This window comes from Pyxicephalus adspersus, chromosome 10 (genome assembly GCF_032062135.1).
Source record: "Pyxicephalus adspersus chromosome 10, UCB_Pads_2.0, whole genome shotgun sequence".
NCBI lineage: Eukaryota > Metazoa > Chordata > Amphibia > Anura > Pyxicephalidae > Pyxicephalus > Pyxicephalus adspersus.
The window spans coordinates 3,303,704-3,326,672 of record NC_092867.1 but is presented as its reverse complement, the minus strand read 5'-3'; the positions used below and the strand labels follow the sequence as shown (position 1 = coordinate 3,326,672).

General features: G+C 37.3%; 1 protein-coding gene and 1 long non-coding RNA gene across 3 annotated transcripts in view; one reads left to right on the top strand and one right to left on the bottom strand.

Annotated features, from left to right (window-relative positions):
• LOC140339278 (uncharacterized) overlaps window positions 1–15,086 on the top strand; it is a 79,344-nt gene extending 64,258 nt beyond the window's left edge. Inside the window, exon 4 of the long non-coding RNA XR_011922419.1 lies at window positions 11,966–15,086. This is a non-coding gene — a long non-coding RNA (uncharacterized lncRNA). The remainder of the gene's footprint in view (window positions 1–11,965) is intronic.
• RBM20 (RNA binding motif protein 20) overlaps window positions 1–22,969 on the bottom strand; it is a 113,940-nt gene that overhangs the window by 50,239 nt on the left and 40,732 nt on the right. The window lies entirely within an intron of this gene.

Genomic DNA, 22,969 nt, shown 5'->3' with positions numbered 1-22,969 from the left:
GCAGAAATTAAAGCTGCTTTATAATAATAAATATAATGTATTTATAATGCAAGCAGTATAAGTATCTGAATTTCATTTAGTAAAAGAATCTTTTAGGATCTTTCCAATGTACAACAGAGCTGAAGCTGGTAAACGAAGAAGCAGTATAGGGAGCCAATCAGTTGTCCTGCAGCACAGGTAGTATGAAGAAAAGTGCAGAGCAAAGTGAAAGGGAAATATATTTACCAGTCTTCTGTTTCTCCTTTTAGGCAAGGGGAGATACAAGGCCTGTTGGAGCACATAATAGTCAGGGGCAGGTATGGGTTATTGAGTATTCACTGACCAGGCCAATGAATCCATAGGCTAGAAAGATGATTTAGAAATCAAAACGATGTTGAATGTCTGGTCCTCTGTTGCATCTAGTGTTGTGATCACCTGGGTGGGTGGAAGTTACCAATGTTGTGGACACCTGGCTAGGCCCTGTCAATAAGCTTTAGGTTGATAGTCGGTTTTGGAAGATATTGTATTGGAAGCAGGAAAATAAGCAAACATAAGGATCTAAGGCGTAACTAACAAGGGCTGAATTGCGATGGTTAGACCACAGCAGGTTTTGTGGGGTGTTCCCATCATGCAGTAAATACCTAACAAAAAGTGTTCCAAGGAAGGACAAGTGGGGCTGAATGTCTGTCTGGTCTGGTCATACAGAACAGCTACTGTAGCAGAAATTGCCATAAAACACGCCATGCATTGCAGCTTGCAGACCAGCCTAAATACTCATGCTAACCCCTGTCTATCTCTGAAAATCCCTACAAAGGGTAAGGTGGTCTGGTTTGATAAATCATGGTATCCTCTAAATCATGAAGGTGGCTGTGTGCATCATTTATCTAGGTAAGAGGTGGCAGCAGCATTGTGAGAAGAAGTTGGTGATTATGTATTATGCTCCCTGGACCATTCACAATCTGAGCCCGATAAATCCCGGCATTAGAATATGCCCATGCTATCAGGGAAGAAAATAAATCCTGGATTGAAAGTAAATGTGGGGGTCAGTAAATTCAGGGAGTCAGCTGACCTAATTTTATGGGCAACATAACATGCTAAATCAACCCTCAGAAAATAACACCGCCCCCCACAGGCACCCCAGATCATAACTTTGGACCCCACTGGCACCCCGGACCATACCATTGGACCCCACTCACCCCAGATCATAACATTGGCCCCTATATGCACACCAGATCATACAACTGCCCCAGCAGACACCCCAGATTATAACATTGGCCCCTATAGGCACCCTAAATCACCAGTCTTCAACCGGTGGTCCGTGGTTCTGTCCCCCATATGGAAACAACCTGCCCACTTTTCCATTGCAGGCTCAGACCTGCTTGCTAAACATTCTGGGGGGACAGTAGAACACGTAGCCTGGGATAGGAGAGTGGGTGGGTTCTGGCATCATGATGACAACTCTGGGGGAAATTTCTTTACTATTGAGTGACGCATGGCTTTCCACGCATGCGTGGTCTGTGAGGTCCGAAATGTTGGCGACCATTGCCCCAGATCATAACACTGCCTCCACAGCCACCCCCAGATCATAACACTGCCCCCACAGCCACCCCCAGATCATAACACTGCCCCCCACAGGCAGCCCTAGATCATAACACTGCCCCAGCAGGAATCCCCCGATCAGCACACTGCCCCCACAACACAAGCTTTATTTTTGGCAGTATATATTTCAGTTTTAAGCCAAGAAAGGAAGCATGTGTGATAAGAAAAGAATGCCTCTTTATCTGCCGTAAAAAATGTGTATTTCCTATCATTTTCCTCATTACAAATTTTGCATGGTATTACAGGGCATTACATGCTGCTATTTTATATCACAGGGAAACATGGTACTCATTGTGCAAAATGTAATGTACACAGCACACACGATCATTGTATGACACAAGTTGAACATCCTGTGCACTTTAATGATAACATCGCCTGGTATCACAGCTGTCCCAAACTGCCTGGTCATGTAATTTCCATGAAACACAATTTCCTTGTTCCTTGTTCTGTGACACATCGTAAATTTTACCCAACTTGTTCTACACAACACCTCTGCAGACAAGCTCACAAATTGTTTGTCTACCATCTGCAGGACATACACAAACAGTTGTCATTTTCTCAATGACTTTTCAACCATTTTAAGGGAAGATGCAAGCAGTCTGATTCACCAAAGTAAATGAAAAAATTCAGGTATCAACAGTTGCATGTTGGAACTATATGTATGTATACAGCAAGGGCAAATCTACCAGATCATATACTGGTGTTCAATGTGTACAGCGTGCTTCTAGTTTACTAGGAACACTGAACAGCTAAATAGTGCAGTTTTTGTGCTTTCTGATCCGGGAAAGCGTGCTAAGGCAAATGTATGCCAACATTTTAGCTCAAATTAAAAAAGAAGAACTTTGAGACCAGCTAGCTAAACTCTGTGTTGCATTGATGAAAATAACTAAAGAAGCTTTAGAAATCAATGCCTGGTTCTCTGTTACATTTAGTTTTGTGAACCCCTGGCTACTGACATGACTATGGACTTTGCTATTTATGTTGGCGCTATATAAATAATGGATAATAATAATAGCTGATTTACAGGGGCCACGCAGACATTTAGGTGATACCTCAGTGAAAGCTTTATTTATAAGTGAGGAGCTATAGTGACACCCACCTAGGAATACATGTATGGTTTGGATATATCTCCTCTATGTAAACATGTCAGCGAGTGTCACTGAGAAAAACGTATGTGTCTGCTTCGAGATGTGGCAATGTAACTGGATATAACCCAGTCCAGGTCTCAATAACACTTTGCGCTGCCCCTTCTTAAACGCACCTCTGTGTAATTATGTGGTGTCTTGCTGTGCCCTGCGAAGGGGGTCTAGTTCACAACATTTGTATCTGCTGGGCACTCTGCCAGAGAGATTTCATCTTCCAAAGATATGTCATCAATCCAGGCAAGAAGCCAAGGATGTTCTATATGAGGAATCATGCAAGTTACGGGTTAACAGAAGACTTCTACCATTAGGATAATCCAAACCCCCTATCTTCTAACTACCAATAAATAAATCATCTTGTTAAATTGAACATATCTCTAGGAAATAATATAAATATTTTTTAAAAGTAGGTGCAGGTAGGTCCAGAACCTAACTTGTTCCAAGAGTTCAGGTAGACACCCTCCATGTACCCTGGAATGGGCATTAGCAGCTCCCTCTGCTCCAAATATGACTGAACACTGGCGGGATTAGGTGACCTTAGTTGGTAACAGTGATTCTAACCACGGGAAGCGCTCATTATCTCTTTTCCAGTTTGTTAAAAAGAAATTCAGTGTAACCTTGTTGATCCTTCTCTTCTGTCCATCAGACAAATCAAATGAGAAACAGCAGCAGTTTAGGGCCACAAGAGGGGGTTAGGTTACAGTGGATAAGCAGATGTCTCCCCAGCCATCATTATCCGGGAGACATGTGCTCATCTTAGGCCAGCTTTAGCAATCCATTGAAAAGTGGTACAAATATATATATATATCTGTGTGTGTGTGTATACTTCTGTCCATTACTAATCCTTATTAAGCCATGTGTAAGTAGACATAAACCTAGAGAGAAAATTATATGAAGAATCCTTCACATCCATATCCTATTTTTCAATATTAGATCCTCAATTAGCATGATGGCAGAATTGAGGTAGCATTCTGTACTGTAAATCATTTCCTCTTTAATTTCAGGATAAATACCAGTCAGCAAGAATATTATTTAACAAGTGAAATATAATTGCTACATTTTGTAAAGTCATCCCTGAAAGACATATTGCAATTAATCACCAGAGTTCAGTGCGGTGGATATAAAAGGAGTAAATATTTAGCATGTGCCTATCGATTAATACCATCATGTCCATATTCATACACAGGTTATTTCACAGTTTTATGAACTAAATTCTACCCAATGAGTGTAACCTGGAGGACCATTGCTTGGAAGATACACTGCATGCACAAGGAATGAATGGGTCTGTAAACAGTGCCATCTAGAGGATACTTGTCAGTATAACAGATTCGCTTAGCTTATAATTAAATAATAATGAAAATTTAAAATTTACAAATTTAGATTTACAACTGTGCCAATTATATCAATACTACAAACAGTTCATAGGTCAGTTGTAAAAATTATTTCTATAATGGTCAATGATAGGTAGGTAAAGTCACCTATTGTTTAAGTATCCACCCAGGGACTTCCTTAGGCAGTTCCTTAGCCCCCCCCCCAGCATCTATCTATATTATAAACTTTATAGTGGACTAACACCCATAATTATGGGTATTGTAATGTCACATGATAGGTCTATTTAAGTGTAAGAATATTATATGGAGATCCTTATGTATTATATCAGACTGACAGCTCAGACAAGGAGATTTTAATTTTATTTCAAGACAAGGCCACAATCCAATCTCTGAGACAAATAAAGGAAAGTACATTCCTCAAAGTATCCTCTGTACTTTGTATCTACAATCTGTTTACAATGTAATAAAAAGTACTGCTTGTTCTCCAAAAATCAAGTTTGGCCTTCATGTGAAATATCTGATGAAAATAAACTCAATTTATGTAGCTAAAATACATCTAACACTCTCTGATTTTTTTATTTTTTTAACATAATTTTACATAATTTAATTTTTTTTTTACATAAAACTATAACAAGATTAAATTGATCAGTCTGACAGATTTGTAGTTTCCATTATTATATAATATATATATATATATATATATATATATATATATATAATCCAACAGGAAGAGTGGGGTCATAGTAGGTGTATATTTCTGCAAACTTAGCTGAAACATAGCAATTGGTTATTGGTAAGAAAAAAAAAAAAGGCCACGGCTTATAGAAAAAAACTTACCTGCCTGATCACAATTTTTTTTTTTTTTTTTTACATTGCGGTTTTCCTGCGCCCCCCCCAATTGCAGCTCAGTATTTGTGAACCGATAGCCATTGTGAAGAAGTTTGTGAATGGAGACCGACCTCTTATTTTGAATTGAGCCAAATCTCTTATCAGTACTCCTGACGAAGCAGACATGTAGATCCGTGGACCGTGTCAAGCTTTTTCAATGATTTGAGACCCCAATGTAATCATGTAACATTGTTTGTATGGTTCTCATGATTCTTTTACCAAGAAGGTACAAAAGCATTGCTGGCATAGTGTTGTAATAATTGTCTCTTATACTTGTCTTTAAAAATCCCATTTTCATTATCTAATAGTTTTGGGATGTGAAAATTTCAAATATGAGGAGTAATAGTTGGGTTGTTGTATATGGATATCAGGCTGGTATGATGTAACTCCTGCTCATGCGCACCAGGGTTCATTGAGCCCCATCAGCATAACTTCTCACGTTTAGCTGCACATGCTTTCAAATAAAAATCTGCAAACAGGTATGTTTTTTATTGTATTTGTATCACATGTTTTTTGCAGAAAGGACATTGTCTGTCCCTTTTGTACTAAAAATCTTGTCTACTTCCAATTTTTCTTGCCAATAAATAGCTGATCAATCTAGGCTCATTGTGCTGTTTTTTATAACAAGCCTGTTATTCTCTAACATACTCATATATAATGTATGAGCAATGTGTAAGACCGTGGGTACACAGCAAACAACTACTTTTTTAGCTATGAGATGGCTAGCTTTTTGGGTCAATATAGTTGTATTCCAAGTTTATCCTGACTTTGATTCTGTAGCTGCTTGTGATGAATATACTTCATGACACCATCGTCTTGACCATACATAGTAAATTTCAGAAAGCCTAGAAGCTTCTCGCCGTTAGCGGACAGCTGCGTATTCCCATAAAGATTTTTCTACAGGAGATTTACAGTTCGTCCTTAGCACGTAAAGTGTTAAAAATGTCAGACTTTTAGTGTAACAACTGTGGTGATTGTCAGCAGACCTTCAAGTTGAAGTACAAGGTCTGCCTATAGCTGTGCAATGTGTCAATCTGCTCTGCAGGCCCCTGCGCTGACTGATCCACACTTGTGTCCTTGCTCCCGTTCAAACATTCATCCTAATATAAGTGGTCCGTATATGTCATGTGCGGGTGGCATGTGCATGCTATAGTGGTGATACAAACGTGTCAGGTGGCAATGACTAGACCCCCCTCCCAAAGCATTCCTCTGTTTTATGATACATGCCAGCACTGCAGTCATCATGCGGCTACTGTGTCTGCTTGCAGCTAAACCAGGGGCACTATGGGACCTTTTTATAAAGGGTAAAATTGCTGTATCACTGTTTAGTGTGGGACTAGAATTTGAGATAAAAATTACCAGTAAATATAACAATATAAGGCTGTGAGGAAATATTTATTAAGATAATTTAAAAAATCTGCTGTTAGTCTACCATAGACAATTGAAGTTTAATGTGCAGTAATGTGGCAGCCCCCGTGTTGTGACCCAACTCTTCAGTAGCCACCCAAGTACAGTCGGGTGGTGCACCCAGCTAAAAGGGACCGGGGAGAACACTGTAGGGTGAACTGAGAAAAGGTATTCAAGAACCATTATAGAGGAAGACTACAATTTATCAGTTACATAAAGGCAAAGATCCAACCTTTTGGATCAATGTGTTGAGGACCTCATTCCAAAATTGAAGCAAGGTGATGAGCTGGCGTCTGACAAACTAATCTACTGTTAGTCGGTATTGTTTATCATTAATTAGGTGCTTATCTCATTAGTCCCCCATTATCACACACACACACATATAATAAATAAATATATATAATTTACAGGCGTTATGGACAGCATTCCTTGGTGCAGATGCCATTTTTTAAAACCTCCCAATGCATGGCATAGGCAGCTTTTAAAGGCAAAGTATGTAAGTTTGTTTCTCTTCTTTTTTTCATGTATATTTAAGTTACTACTATATTTAACAATCTACAATAACTTATGGTACATAATATGGTAATAATGTTTATAATATAGTGCATGACCGACAAGCTCTGAGGCTGACTGCCCCTGAAATGCGTCACAATAGAGTTTTGCTAATACAAGTTGTTCATACATGGTATCAAATGGCTTTATTTTTACTATTTCCGGCACACCCTTTTCAGTAGTAATATGCTACATGAGCAGCGGCTATGTATTTTAACATGTATAATTGTATAGGTTTCCTTAGTTTATTTCATAGCGGAATCTGACAAAGTTTGTAAGTTAATACAGCCTTATTAGTCCTACAGTTTAACTCGCTGGGGTGGCGCCACAGAAACAATTTGTATGTTATTTAACGAGGCAAGAGTTTGGAACAATACTTATTTTTATGATACTTATGGTTGATATTTAACTAACACCTAAGTAATAAGAATATAATTTTTCCCCTTTTAATATATTGAAAAAATCATTTTTCAAGGGGAGCACCTTCTTTTTCACATGTGTAATGTATCTTTATTGAAAACAGCATGCGCTATTTTCCCATGATGATCCTAAATGTTTGACATTGAGTCAACACATAATTTTTTTTGTATTGGATAGTGTTTCCTGGCCAAAAAGTAATCAACAAAATAGCATCCTCTTACAAATATAACACAGGGATGGGGAGTAAGTTCACACCTGGTGAGCCACAGACTTTTCCTTTTGTTAATGACTTTCTCAAAGGGAGATAAAAAGAATAAACTGTGAGGTAATTCTGTGAGAACAAACACCAAAATGTGTACTTGTATGGACACTGAAATCCCTGAGCACCCAAGGGTTCCTAGTAAGCAGATGATTTTAGCAAAATAAATTTCCAATATACCTAGTAATGTTTTTACAAAAAAAAAAAAGCACCATAGTGGATAAATCTCCAGGTCTAAGCACATTAGGAGAAGGGTAACTTTGCCACTCTATAAGGTATACTATATACATACTGGTATATTTAAGAAAAGTCTTTTGAAGATTTTGTGGATGGATCATTGCTGGTAAGATTGGTGTGTGTATGTGGGGGGGGGGTCTTTAGTAAAAAGGTGATAAGTGTACTTTAAGGCTCATTAGTTTCACATATACATGACACGCTCAGTGTTTGATCTATCTATCTATCTATTAATTGATCTATCTATCTATCTATCTATCTATCTATCTATTCTGCTTTGCCAAGAATGAAAGAGAACCATTCGACTTTTGCAGATGTTTCTCCAACTACTGTTCTCAAATATTTGCTGCTACCAAGTTTTTATCTGCAGACAAAACTGAGAGCATTTATATGAGGAAAACAATCATTAGTCAGATGCCAATCAGAAGTGATACAATTTTATTTAAAGCAATAAAAGCAAATACCGGAGACACACATTTATCAGTTTAATTGACTGGCACAAATATTAACAGCACCAACAATCTCTTCCCTGAAATACAAACACATTGTTGTGTTGACAGTTATCATATACTGTATATGACTGAACAAATCATTAAAAAAAATCTCACAACCTGGTCAGATCCTCAGATACAAAAAAAAATAAATCACTTTCTAGTATAATACATGCCATATCCAGTCCTTAATTTCCTGAACATTTCAGAAATTTGAGTAAAGCTCAGTTCCGGATCACAATATGGCATCTGAATAACAAAAAGCTATTAAAAATCAAAGCTCAAAAACACCAGCAGAGAAGTACTGTATGTATCATGAAAACCAAAATCTAAACCTCACACACCAAAACTATCAATGTCATGTCTGTTTAATAAAGTACAGCCACACAGAATGAATCACCCAAATATTGCCTGTCACATCTTCTAAATTCTTCTATTACATCAATCTATCAAGTGCTAGTTTGCGTTATGTTCTGACCGCAGATTAAATAGAATAGTAAGAAACAAAAAGCATTTCCTCCTCCTAGCTGTTTGGCCACTCAGTTATAACTGTACAAAATACAATGGAAATATTTCAGCTGTGATCATTACCTGGAAGGTCTGGTTATGCCATGTGCATCCATTTCTTCATCCAGAAATCCATGCACGGGAGAGGATAGAAAGATTTGGATCACTTTCTCAGATATGCTGGTCTGATGATGGGCATCACTAATCCAGAAGGTTTTGCTCTGACCACAACTCTAGCAGCTGTTTTGTGAGCCCCCTTGAAACTTCCTTATCAGCCTAAATTCCATTCACACCTTCACTTCCTCCTCCTCCGTGCACTGTGACATGTTTCACACTATGGGACACATCTCCAGGATGAGCCAGTTACAGACAGGATGTGTTCATATTGGTGCAATGCTTTACATCTGAAGGGATGAGTTATTGTGAATGATGGTAGTAATGTGTATGTGTGAAAAGAAATCCTTAAAATACAAGGGACATCGGAACATGGATAATGGAGAATGGTGTATAAGGCTTATGACACACAAGCAATCCAGACATTGAAAACAACTTGCAAGCAACACAATAACTAACAGACTACTTAACCTTTTCATTGAAAGAGGAAGAAAAAGCAAAATCAAAATTATATTCGTTTACTCATCTTGTCATATAATCACAGATTTTTCAACTGAACACAAATATAGTTATAGTGTATATACAACCAAACACAAATGGATAATTAACTGGGTATCCAAGATATTTGATTATACAGTACTTAAACATAAATATGTCTCGTTTTCCGATGCGTTTCCCACTCTGGCTTCTTCAGGGGATTTTTGAGACTCAAATTGTGTACTGGGATGATGATGATGAGAGAGATTATATTGTCCCAAATGTGGCTAAATTGTACTGACCTTGGTAGCAATCCTATTTATTGTATTTGAGAATATAAATTTAAGAGTTTTCACGTTTTCTCTCAGATATTCTTATTAGAATCAGAGAAGTCCAAAGCCAGGGTTTTTAGATTATTAAATATGTAGATAGACAATTAGTTGGTGTTTTTTTTTTTTTTTTGCAGTGAAAGGTTTATTATCTGTGTTTGAGCACTGGTATGGTTGAAATGGCAAATGTAAAGAAGCCAGCTCAGGTACAGCCCTGTATATACATAATTAGGTTTTTCAACTGAATATTACGCCTTCCCCTTCCCTCTCCTGTTTCCTTAGATCATACTTAACCTTTTCCTATTAAGTCTGCAGGGGGTCTAGAAATATATTGGGGTTTTTTGTTGTTTTTAACAAATGAGATTCGGAAGTATTTGAGGTCAGCAAAAGAGCAATTAGGAAGCAGTTCCTTAGCTGGGGTATTCTATGGCTGAAGTGTTTCCAGTGGAAAAAATCGCTTACCTGACAGTCCGAAAGTTGTCATTGTGTACATTAGGTTAGAACATAAAGTTAACCATCTGATTAGCAGTTTAAATCTCTCAACCTGAGCAGCTTCACATTGGGGGAAGGAAGGATGGATTATCAGAATCCAAAGTTTTAGAAAGTTCTATAGAGTCAAAGAATATTTGTAAGCCTATAGAAAGGTGTTGGGAAGAATAGCACTGCAGGGTGCTTATAAAGCAGTGGGAGTGAGGTTGGGGGGTGGTGGGTTGTTTTTTAATGACAAGGTGACAGGTGCACTTTAAAGCTGCGTACACACTTCCAATTTTTATTGTTGGAAATGAACGACGAACGATCGATTGGTCAAAAATCGTTCGTAAAAAAAGTAACCAACGACGCCGACGAACGAGAATAGTCGCTGGAAATGAACGACCGGACCGGCGGATCGGATTGGACGACGATCGTTTACCATCTATCGTGTGTACGGTCGTTCATTGATCGTCCATGGTCTGAGCATGCGTGATGAACGAACGTTCGTTCACTTCCTGTCGTGCACGTCACTTCCTGTATCGCTCAAACAATCGCATCTATTGTGTGTACAAAATCTGCGAACGATCGTGTCGTTATCTGCATGTACAGGATCGGTGCTATACGATCGTTCGCCGATATCGTGCAGGATCGTTCGTCGTTCGTTTACCAACGATAATTATTGGAAGTGTGTACGTAGCTTAAGGCTCATTACTCCCAAGTATACATAAGGAAACACAACAATTATACCAGGCATTGCCTGATCATATTGTACAATCTGCAGATGTTTGGTCAGAAATTCTTCTCAGATATCTACTACTACCAAGGTTCTATTTTCCCAGGACAATGAGAAAACCCTAGGAAAACAATTATGTGTCAAATATCAATCAGAGGTGCTACAACTTTTGTGATTTACCCGGATACTGGTGGAAACCATTATCTTGTCAATTGCACATGTAACAGCAATAACAATCTCTCACCATTTTGCTGATCTTGTATTCAGCGTCTTGTATTGCCTTGTGTAAATCTGACTGAACTGAAAATCACAGCCTGGTGAAATCCTCATACACAATCTAATACAAAATACTCCTCTGATACATGCTGTATCCAAATCGTCCATTTCTAAATGTTTCAGAAATAAAATGTTTCAGAATAAAGCTCATCTACAGTTCACATTTATCATCTCTGATGTTGTATCTAAATAACAAAAGGCTGAAAATTGAGAACAAAACTTCAGTGCCACATATAAATATATTCTTGTTCTAAACTTGACTTCATTTTTAGGATCAGTTGTTGCTTTTCCTGATTAAAATTGCATCCTGAATGTTAAGATTCCATGTACTCGATCTGTCCTCTCTACACTATTGTGTTTGGAGTAATGTTGCACACAGGGAATATATGCAGTCCCAGCACTACACACATTGACCAGCAGAGGGGGCCATTATTCAATCCTTGTATTTGTGTTCACAATGGGTCTTGGTTACTAAAGGAAGAACATCTTCCTTTGTCTGCAGCAAATAATTCTTTCTTCACTTGCATATATTTGGTCTACTTGGTGTATTGTGTTTGGCAAAATTCTTTACTTGAGTTTATAAATATCAATTATTCATATGCAGTTCACAAGCTGATATAAAAGTGCTATAAATGGAGAAGCTACAAGTAAAAGTAATCTGTGAGACAGTAGTGCTATCCATCACATCTTGCAGCTGTGCTAAAAGTATAAAATTCTACACAATGTACCTTTAACCCTCCATTATTTTCCCTGCAGGTGTGTTTGGATCAGTTCTCAGCTTCATTGTGCTGGACTATCTTTTCCTCCCACCGCAGATAGATGTGATTCCTTAGGCCTAGTTTACACAAAAGTTTCCTCAAAGGTAAAATTCTGCATTTAATTGCCCTACTGTGAAATGTCCATTGCCTATAATGTGCCAGTACAGGCTGGAAGTGTTTTTAAGCATTGCATCCTTGGGCGGCAAAGAGAACTCAGCATGTTGTGTTTAAAACTCTTGTAAATCTGTCCACTGAAAACAATAAATGTCTTTATGGATGTGTTTTGGGGTGTTTATGGACTTTTCCCCTCTCTTCTTTTTCTCTTTACCATTCACTCTACTATATTGCCTTGCTCAATCTGATGAGGCTGGACATCCTCCAGCCAGGAAACGTCTTGCTGCAGCTTCTGATGCACCTTGTTGAAGCTTCCAGTGTACAGGTCATAGTAAGCAATTTCAGTCCAGGGGAGGAACCCATACAATTGTTCAGGGGGAAGGCCGGAAAGCAGATTGAATAATTGGTGGGCAGATTAGGGTCTGTTTTTGCCCATTTAAAATACTCAGTCTTTCTAATGAAAAGTCTGTGGGTGAAAACATTGCTAAATGCTGCTAAAGTACAGCAAATCTAAACCGAACCTTTAGCTTAAAATCACTGTCAAATGTTTTTATTTCATGTCCTGCAGATATTCCTTTACTATTTACCCCGACACCAACAGCAACCAGTACAGAGGCAACTTTCCCCGGAAGGGACAGAGACAGTAATAAAAACCTGACAGGGGTTCTAATCCTTCCCCACTGTAAAAATATGAAAGGTGTTAGATATAAATTTATAAAGCTAATATACATAGGGCTGTTTCAGGCACAGTGAGTATATTTTATAGGCTGCTGATATAAGCATAATAGGCATTTGTGAATGTTAGCACTCTGTTATTGAGCATAACGAGCCTTGGGAACTTTGTATAACACGAAGAGCCCCTGCTGTGCATAGTTGTTGTATGATGATGAATACCAATAAAAAATAAGACTTCTTACTAACTTTTCATACAGCGTCACAAGAAATGGAGAGGAAACTCAATATCACAGAGTGCTGTAAGGATATAAACAGGGTTAAATTGTACTTCCCCATCGATCGCTATATGCCTGTGTGCCAAGTGTTAGATTATCATGGCTAGCAAGTGGAAGTGGGCTATAAAAATGCGATATTATCAAATGACTGCAATTCCCAGAGGACGCTGGAAGATTTTAACTGCAAAACACTTCTGTGGATCTGATTACCAACAAGATATGTAACCGCAGATCCAAACAATTCCATATTCAGGGTTTGTAGCCACGGGATCATGTGGTTTATATACAAATTTCTTTTTAATGCATGAAAACGTTAGAAGACTTCACTTAAATGTCCACTGAAGTATCTGAAGTACGGTCGGTATTATCTACAGAAGATTTGGGGTTTTATTTAAATCCTCAGCAAGGATTGGATCACAATGAAAAGAAATTATATATTATTCTTAGCTACACTCAGACATCTTGTATCCATTTTCTTTTAAAAGTTTAATCTAAATTTTCATTTAAATCTGGAATTGTTTTTTTCAATACAGAAATAACTTTTATTTTATTGTTTCTTGTGTTATTGTGATTTACCCTCTCTAACTGTCCTAAAGATTATCAAAGGATCATACAACAATTTGAATTGTCACTAGAAACAGGGACGGAGGTAAGATCTTCCAGTGGGCACCCATATTCTGATAACAAGTACGTTAAAGAGATTCCCTCTCGTTTCCTGTTTTGTGTACAATGGGCCACAGATTGAATAACCTTGATAAGGTAAATGTGCTGTTGAAAAAATGCTCTTGGCAGAAGATTTAGTCAAAGTGTGACCTTTTTACAAATTGTTTTTGGATTTGCAAAAGAATTAGGACTATGTACAAATTGTTTATAGAACACAACATTGTACTTTACAATTCTAGATATCAGGGCAAGTAAATTATAAAATGTTTCGAGTAATAACAAATCACTCTGACATGTGTAATATTAATAATAATATATAATTACATCTCAGGGGCACGCTGTCTTTACGTATTAGTAATGGAGAAGCTGTGATTGGCTGTCACAAGTCACAAGCCCTGGAATATGACAATATTAATCTGTCACATCAATATATTAAATACATTCTGAATAAAAAGATCCCATTCTACCAATACTAGAAAGGACTGTTTAGAATGTTGGTGATCTTTCAAACACCTAGAAATCTAAATAAATGACATTGGCACCAGGACTGAATAGGGCTTTCTCCGATTAGAAGAAATAAATATATTCTAATTGTTTGAAACTTATGGTCCTTGGTCTGATGAAACAGGGAGATTCTGTGAAATAAATCACCATTTTGGAGACAGAATGTTATTAAATATTTGTGGTTGTTTTGCTGTATCAGTAAATACCATTAAAGTTTTAAAATGAAATTCGATATTCACAGTTTTATTATGATGCACACTTGTTTTTGATGTGATATTTAATACATTATGGTTTTTAACTATATATAATTGTGGTATATATGTATATGTCAAAGAAAGCCCCATTCAGTCCTGGTGCCAATGTAATTTGTTTGTAGGGGGTATACCACAGTAATTTTATTAGAAGGGTTGCCTTTATCCCAGGCACCACATTTTTTATAACACCTAGAAATCTAGTTCATCTAACATTACTTCTCCATGAAGACATATTTCCTCCATGGATATGACAGAGGTTCAGACCTGGGAATCCAAAAAAGGAGCCTCTGAGAGATCAAAGAAACTATTAGGGGATTTAACTCTCCAGCTTCTAACAAATATCAGTTTTTAAAAGAATGACCCTTTACCAGTATTTTGTTCGGTGTTACATACCAGTTTTACTTTCTGAATATACATTTGTGTTATTGTTGAACATTCTGTATTTTATCACCGATACGTTTTCGCTTCAACAAAAAGCCGTCTGTGTAGGGAGCCAAGGTTACATTCAGATCTCTGAGTTGGATACAAAGTGCATTCCTCTTAAGTATCAATGTGTGAGCACTGCACATGTACATCTGTTTGGTTACAATCTTGTCATTAAGTACTGATGGTTTTATGTAAAATGTTTCATGAAAATAAAAATTGCTTTCTTTCAATAACTCCACTAAAATCTCTCTCTGGAATAAAACTGAATATTCCCAACAATGATATAAAAAATATACAAATGTTATAGAAACATTGGAATTAAAACAATGTCTCTGGAGGACAGGGAAGGCAAAGCTGTTACAGTATATATGTAAAGAGAAATCACTTACAAGTGTAATGTCTTTATTTTTCAGAGATATTCTTTAAGAGTGCTGATCTTATGACACGGAATTAGGCATTTAACTTGCACTTAGCTACTTAATACAGCTGATTGACCTTTTCACTTTTAGGGTCCTGTGATACAAATTGAGGGTTAACACAACACTTCCAATGTTACCAGAACTGAAATTCAACCTTCTGGCAGTGCACACGGGAGATCTGCCATTTAGGGTCCCAGACATATAAAACTCACAAGCTTCCGACCGCTTGGCCTGTACTACAGAGCGACAGACAGTATAGTATGAAAGGAACACCACGGCTGTTAGTCAGATTGGTCTCTTTCCATCCAAGTCACACACTAAGTTAGGCTGGTAATGCATGGCATGATGGCTTGTGATACAGTGCCTGGAAATACCCACAATTGTATATAAAATACAAATATGAAATGTGTTTTATATATGGTTGTAGATTGCAATAGTTAGAAATGGAAGTTTCTGTTTTTTGTCCTTCATATATAGAATTTCCGTTAGCAGAGCTGTGGTCACTAGGAAAATCATTTGATAGCCAAGTTATTTATTGTATGACCTGCGCGTGAGCAGAGGTGTGAAATTAGGAGACCCAGACAAGCCAGGCCGTCTCTCTGGCCACACTAAGGACACCGACTTAAAGGTCTGATGGAGCAAATGAGACTGTGAATTCCCTGTCATCAACAAGCTATATGACCTTTCCCAAACATCAAGGTGCTGCTGGCAATACCAAAGCATCTATATTGTATATAAGACTAGAATCAGGACTGCAGACTTCCAGCCTCTGCCTCAAAACAACTAACGGCATCTGAAGTATAACACTCGGCATTTGGTGTAAGAAAAAAAGGATTGTGTTTTTGTAACGAATCGACCTTGAGCCTGTTACAATAATATATGTTATTTTATGTATTAATGGGCTGCCAATGCACCAACGTAAACTAAACTCAACCTGTAAAAAAGGAAGATGAATATTTACCTTTCAAGCAAGCTGTGTCATAAAACTCTGCTTGAAGATCTTTGGCTATTGCAGAATTCCCATACTGCCAGTTTTGTCAAATACTTACTCCCCTGCTGTGCACAATGGTTTATTCTAAGGGCCCTGTAGTGATATACAGGCCAGTGGGAGCAATCACAGCATGCAGGGGAGAGAAGATATTTAACACAATTAAAAGTGTCTTAATACCTGCAGCACACAGCTGAGTTTAAAGACACCGGAAAGGTCAGTAAGATCTTTTTTTTTTTTTTTAGAAAGGATTTGCTTTTATTGATGGGGTCACTTTGAATGATTTAGAAGCCTTTTAGAAAAGCAGCATCATTTACTTCAATAAAAGGTATAAGAATCTCAAATGTAACGTTTTATGATATTTTAACATAAAAAATAAGTATACTTTTTAAATATGTATATATTATCAGAATATTGGTATACGCCTTTGTACGATATTAGGGGGTTGTGATGACACTATAGAGTAACTGCACTGGAACCTGTGAATTTCCTATCCTGAACTTCAAATCCTGCTACAGAGAATTGTGTAGTATTATAGTAAAAGTGTAGAACTGTGTCTGGAGTAACAAAATTCTCTTCCATTGTTATTAAGGAGAAAAAGGTTTGTCATAATTAGAATGTCTGAAAAGCTCCAGTAGCCATGTCTAAACAGATCAGAGCTGATCCGGGCATTCCCTGCAGAAACTGAATAATCTGATCCAGCTACACATGAATTAAAAAGAAAGTAAAATAGATACAAAAAAACTACTACTTCTCATTAATTCCCAGGTTACAACAAACAGGCTCACTTTCTGGACTACATCTGAATGATGTCATGCAAGTATGTGTATGTCATTTAAAATATCTGCTATTGGAAACGGGTGAAAAATGAGATAATCATGCCAAGTTGTGTCTTTGGCAGGTCAGTTTAGACTTATTTTTAGGATAAACCAACAATATGCACTCAATGTGACACTAGTGAATTTTTTTTTCCTTAAAGATTACATTACACAGTTAAAAAAAAAAAAAAAAAGTTTTAGCAATATATAAATTCTAAACTAATTTTGGTATTCTATGAATGAGCAAGTAAGAAATGTAAAATAAAAATAGTAATAAATGTTGCAATATATACAAGGGCTGAGCTGCAAAGTGTCCTACGATGATAAGAATGATCTCTGTGCTATTCTATTGAACAACTTGTACCTTATGGTGCCAAATATTTACTACAAATCCCTCACTTAATTAGTTTGATGACATTGTGGCAGATTTTTGAGGCCATATTAGTAATTTGTCCTACAGAGGGCGCACTTCTGTTGTTCTACTCTCATAGGCAGCCTGCAGACACAGCACTTTCACATCTGTCATTAGGAACAAGCTGTGACTGTCAATCTTTCACCCTTCACAGAATCCCCTGAGTGTGAGCGATCCGCCGGCTCTACTGACTATGCACACGACACACAGCTATAAACTAAACATTTATTGGGGTTTATTTAAAGTTGTACAGGCTGCAGCAATGCAGAGCAGCTGCAAAGAGGGGCCCCAACATGATATGCAACAGTAGGTGATTGTTGGTGCTCGGCTCGTCCTTCTACAATACATCCAGCTTTTCTAAAGACGGTCGGGGTTCCATTTACTTCTCAACTATGTGAGACACCTGCTGAAATAAACTAAAAATCCCAGCATACCCTGCAAACACTCACAAATCATTTATTCACTTTAAAGTAAACAATGAATTTGATCATTTTTGTCATGAAGTGCAAGATAGAGCAGCTGCTGATGAGTAAAGCCTTAACCTTAAATCAATACACTAAAAATCTCATATAAGTTTTAACATGGTAATGAAAATGTAAAAGTAATTGTGAAAACAATATATAAAAGTTAAATACAGTAAAGGATAAAGACTAACATGTTAATACAAATGTAGTAAAATACAATTGTTGCTCTATATCGGATAGGATCGTACTTCGAGTTATAACCATGAGTCATGCTTCCCTAAGACAAGAAGTGTTTTGCTTGCAGGATCAACAGGTGAAAAAACACAAACAAAAATCAAAGAAAAAAGCCTCAGAAAACAAAACTAATGCTGGTAGAGATCTAAGGACTAGTAACTATTTTTGGGTTAACTTTGTGATCATTTTGGATCAATATTTTTTTTTAACTTCAGTCTTTAGTAAAATTATACCTAAATGGCCCTTATTCATTAAAATGTTTTGACATATGACCTACCTGACCTGAGGTGGGTTTTTTCTCCTGGTGTCCATGTCACTGTCTGTATCGGTGAATACTTCCTACTGGCTCTCCATTGGAGGAGACCTCTCGAGAACCAGAAGAAAACTTCAGCCAGAGCTGGAATGCTATCAGACTCTTGAACCCAGAAATTGCAATGGCATAGGAAGTGAACTGTGGACTTATTATAGGAAAATATAAAAAAGGGGTATTAAAAAACCCACATAAAAAACACTGCGTGAATGATGGGTCTGGAAAGCTAGAGTCGGAGTGGATAGGTTTTATCCAGGGATAAGCTTTCAACTCAGTCGGCTCTGAACCCAGATCAATCACTGCATGTAGCCAAACATTAGGCTTCACGTTCTAACCATTGCAGTACATAAATGTCACTACAAAAAATAAATGCCTTGAGGACCACCCATCACTGGAGAAGATCCAAAGAGGGAGAAAAACAGCCTAAAGACATCTGGAAATATTAAATAAAAAAACTAAAATCCAAGCAAGGGAAAGGGGATCTAGGGAGCCGGGGAGGTCAGGAGCTGGGCTTTAAAGATACATTTATTGCAAAAACAATAAGTTCCTCCTATGTAATGTTAGCTCACATCTACAATAACAGAATGGTAAACTGGTTTGCTTTATATCATTAATGATAACATTTATTGAAAATACATCGAGAAAATAACTTCAAGTGAACAAAGCCCTGGTAAAAGCAGGTGCTCAGGCTCAACAGAGTGTGAACTATTCTTCACCCATTGCATTAAATCTGAATAAAATGACTTTGCTATATGAATAACTGACGAATAAGTCAGCCAGGTGTCTTCACATCTGCTGCTTATGTAAGAGAAATGTAGAACTGAAACATCAGGAGTGAAAACCAGCGATGATAAAACGTCTGTTCTGTGGAATGTGGAATAAGAACATTTCATGCAAACCTATCACGGGTCAATGTCAGCATTACAAAATCCCAATTTTGTCACTTAATAAAAAAAAAAAGGCCATACTTTTCTATGATGAAACCACTGCTAGCCTCAAGATGCTTCATGTGACCCTAAGCCTGCATCACATAGCAGGAGGATACCAGAAGTATGGTGTGTTTCATGTCATTAGAGACTACAGAGTGTTTCTTGTTTTAAATCAGTCAGACTCTGTGTGGGATGCTGGTAGTTAATTAAGAGGGTCACCAAGGCACTTCCACTGTGCATAACTACTAAACAGGAAGAAGAGGCTGCACATGTGAACAACCAAAAACCAGTTGCAACAACCATGTGTATGATACTATATACTGCTGTTCATCTTATCCTCTCGCCTAATCATTAAAAACAATTATTTTAGGCCTTGATAAAGAGGAGGCTCTTCCAAAATATCATATGAGAAGAAAATTACAGCCTATTATTTGCTGGTCATGTCTCATGGTTTTATTTTAATGCAAATTGGAATCATGCTTACAGCTTAACTGCAGGCAGATATAAAAAGCACAAATTAAGGCAGCTCAGAAATCAACACTACATGATTTAATTTATTAATTGCAAGTATTACAAATATCAACCTTTAACTGTCTGAGTGTCGAGGTAAAAGCACCTTAATGTATTAGGGTGTATGATGAGATATCGGTCATGCCTAAACTATGATATCTCCCAAAAACTGCTTTTACATTTGGTGTTGTTAAAGTAACGCAGCTGTATTTTGTACTATGCCTGAGCCACAGATCTCAAACTGTTTTAAAGAAAGAAGGCATGGCGGTGAAATACAAAACCAATGAGTAACTCAAATATTTTCCTTTTTTTAATGTCCTTGGACCACGGGGGTTCCAAGCAGTTGTTGGGCAGAACGTTTGGGTGACTGATTTACATTTAGTCTTATTTCTTATTCAAAGTTTATCTTTCGCTGAGTAAGAACTGTTCCTTGTCCTTGTCAATGATAAGTCATTCCACCTCAGGGTTTGACTTACACATTTTTGGCATAGGACTGACAGCAGTGCGGTGACAGATTCCACAGAACCCAAAGTCTGTGAAGTGTATAAAAACAGACCGCCCAATCCTGGATATAGAGGGTGAGGGAATTCTGGAGAAAAAGCTTTGTCACGTCTGACACGTCTTAGATTAGAAGAAAGAATCCATGATCTATCGGGGTAGATTGTACAGACACAGGCTGATCTTTAAAAGCCAAGCTGTCCCCATATTTAGGAAGAATGGGTTACAAGAATACTTGTTTGTCCAAAAAGATCATAAAGGTAATTCTGGTAATCAGTATTCATAATCATATTGTAATCAGTAAGTAATCATATTGTTTAGCCTTAATTAGAAGTATTACCTTCAGAAATGTACTTTTCAAATTCAAAAATGAATTATAAAGCTAAAAAGGCCATTAGATTGAACCCCTCATGACTTTCTGATGATTATTATTAAATTTCATAAATAAAAATATTTAAAGGAAAAGTGTAGAAAATGTTAATGACTCAAAACATCCAGTGGATTTAAGAGTATGTGATCTATAAAACAGATCGCAGGACTGCATTGAGCAGAGTGGATTATAGAATATATCGTTCATCTCTTCTATTTGCTAGACTCCTTTCCTATTCTGCCTTACAAAAACAAACCAGTTGGAAAGTAGGTATAGAGCTTTTAAATGTTAAAAAAAAACATTTATCTATTTTGTTTTTTATACATAAGTGCGAAAGGATCGATAACAAGCTGCAGTTTTAAGTTTTACTTCAGATTTCCCCCTCCTATTTTGTGCTGCTTTCCCCACTTCCTAGATTGTAAGCTCTTCTGGGCAGGGTCCTCTTCTCCTCCTGTGTCACTGTCGGGATCTGTCTGTCATTTGAAACCCCTATTTATTGTAAAGCGCTACGTAGTATGTTGGCACTATATAAATACTGTTTATTAATAATAAAATTATTACTAGATTGTAAGCTCTTCGGGGCAGGGTTCTCTCCTCCTGTATCACTGTCTGTATTAGTCTGTCATTTGCAATCCCTATTTAATGTACAGCGCTGCGTAATATGTTGGCGCTATATAAATCCTGTTTATTATTAATAATAATAATAATAATACTGGACATGACAATGAACTTTGTAAAGCACTATGCTGACACTATATAAATACTGTGTAATAATAATAGGAAACTGCAGAAGTCCTGCAGACATTACTCTCCTACCTTTATTTAGCACACAAAATTACATTTCTGTATATAAACTGCAAAGACTTGTATGGCAAATGCTGTAAAGTAGAGATTTCTACTAAATGCTAGGGCTAGGGCTAAAACACTTGTCTCTAACTGGAACCTGTTACTTGTTGTGTAGAAATCAGACAAACCGGAAGCTTTAGAGACTGACGTGCCAAAGCGAAATGCCATCTCTAGCCCAAATCTAATGTGCACCATGTGTTTCACGCTTTGAGTGTCAATTTTTCAGGGAAATCTTATAAGCGATAATACATAAAGTCTTCTCTGGAATGCTGTGTTCCTGCCATGATGGGCCCTGTGATTTGTCTCTTCTTTGACTTTTTTACATCACTTTCTCACCTCAACCACACCTAAAATTTAACAAAGTTCTAATAGTAGTCAGGTTGGTATGTAAATGCAAACAGTGTATTATAAACCAAGTGGTGGGGAGAATATTTTGTTTCCTCTCATCTCTGGATTCAGCTGGTGGACAAGTGAATCATGTGTGATCATGTACACACAAAGTAGGAAAAATAGTAGATGAAAGCCTACATTTCCCAGCATCCCTGCAATTCCGTGGAAACTTTGTATGTACATCGACCTTGTAGTCACAGAAACAGGTGACAAACGTTTGTGTGACCTCAATCTGTTATCAGGAAACTAAAAGGCACAAGAGCTTTAATTCTGTATGAGCACAGATACAGGCAAGCAAACTACACAATAGGAAGGGGGGTTTGAAAAATTAATTTTCACAGGTAATAATTACAATTTACACTAATTGAAGCGATTGCTTTGAGAAGTTGCCTTGTTCAATTTTAGTTGTAGTTGGGCTTTAAAGTGAAGAAAAAATATCTGTCTTCCATCTGATACTAGAAAAGCTAATTTACAGGTTAACATTGCAAACATTTGTAGCATACCATATTGCAGAATCTGATCGTATTTTGCCAATGGCTTCTAAGTGGACAGTAGACAGTATGCGTTTGATGAATGAATACACCTGCTGTCTGGGTCTGTTCTTTGGGAATAATATCTGAATATGGACACCCATAATAAAAATATTTTTTTTGTATGCATATGTGATTTTTGTTTTCATATTAAAAGCATACATATTAACCACCCGGACGGTTAGCCCTACCTTGGTTTGGGGTAAGAAAACTTGTTGAAAGTGTTTACCCCGAACTAGGTGCTGTGTAGCTAAAAATATAAACAAGCGTTATATTGCAATCCGATTGTCATACAACATTGTATGACAATCGGATTACAACTGAAAAAAAATACATACCTTGTCCCCGCAGCTCCTCCGGAGACGTCTTCTCT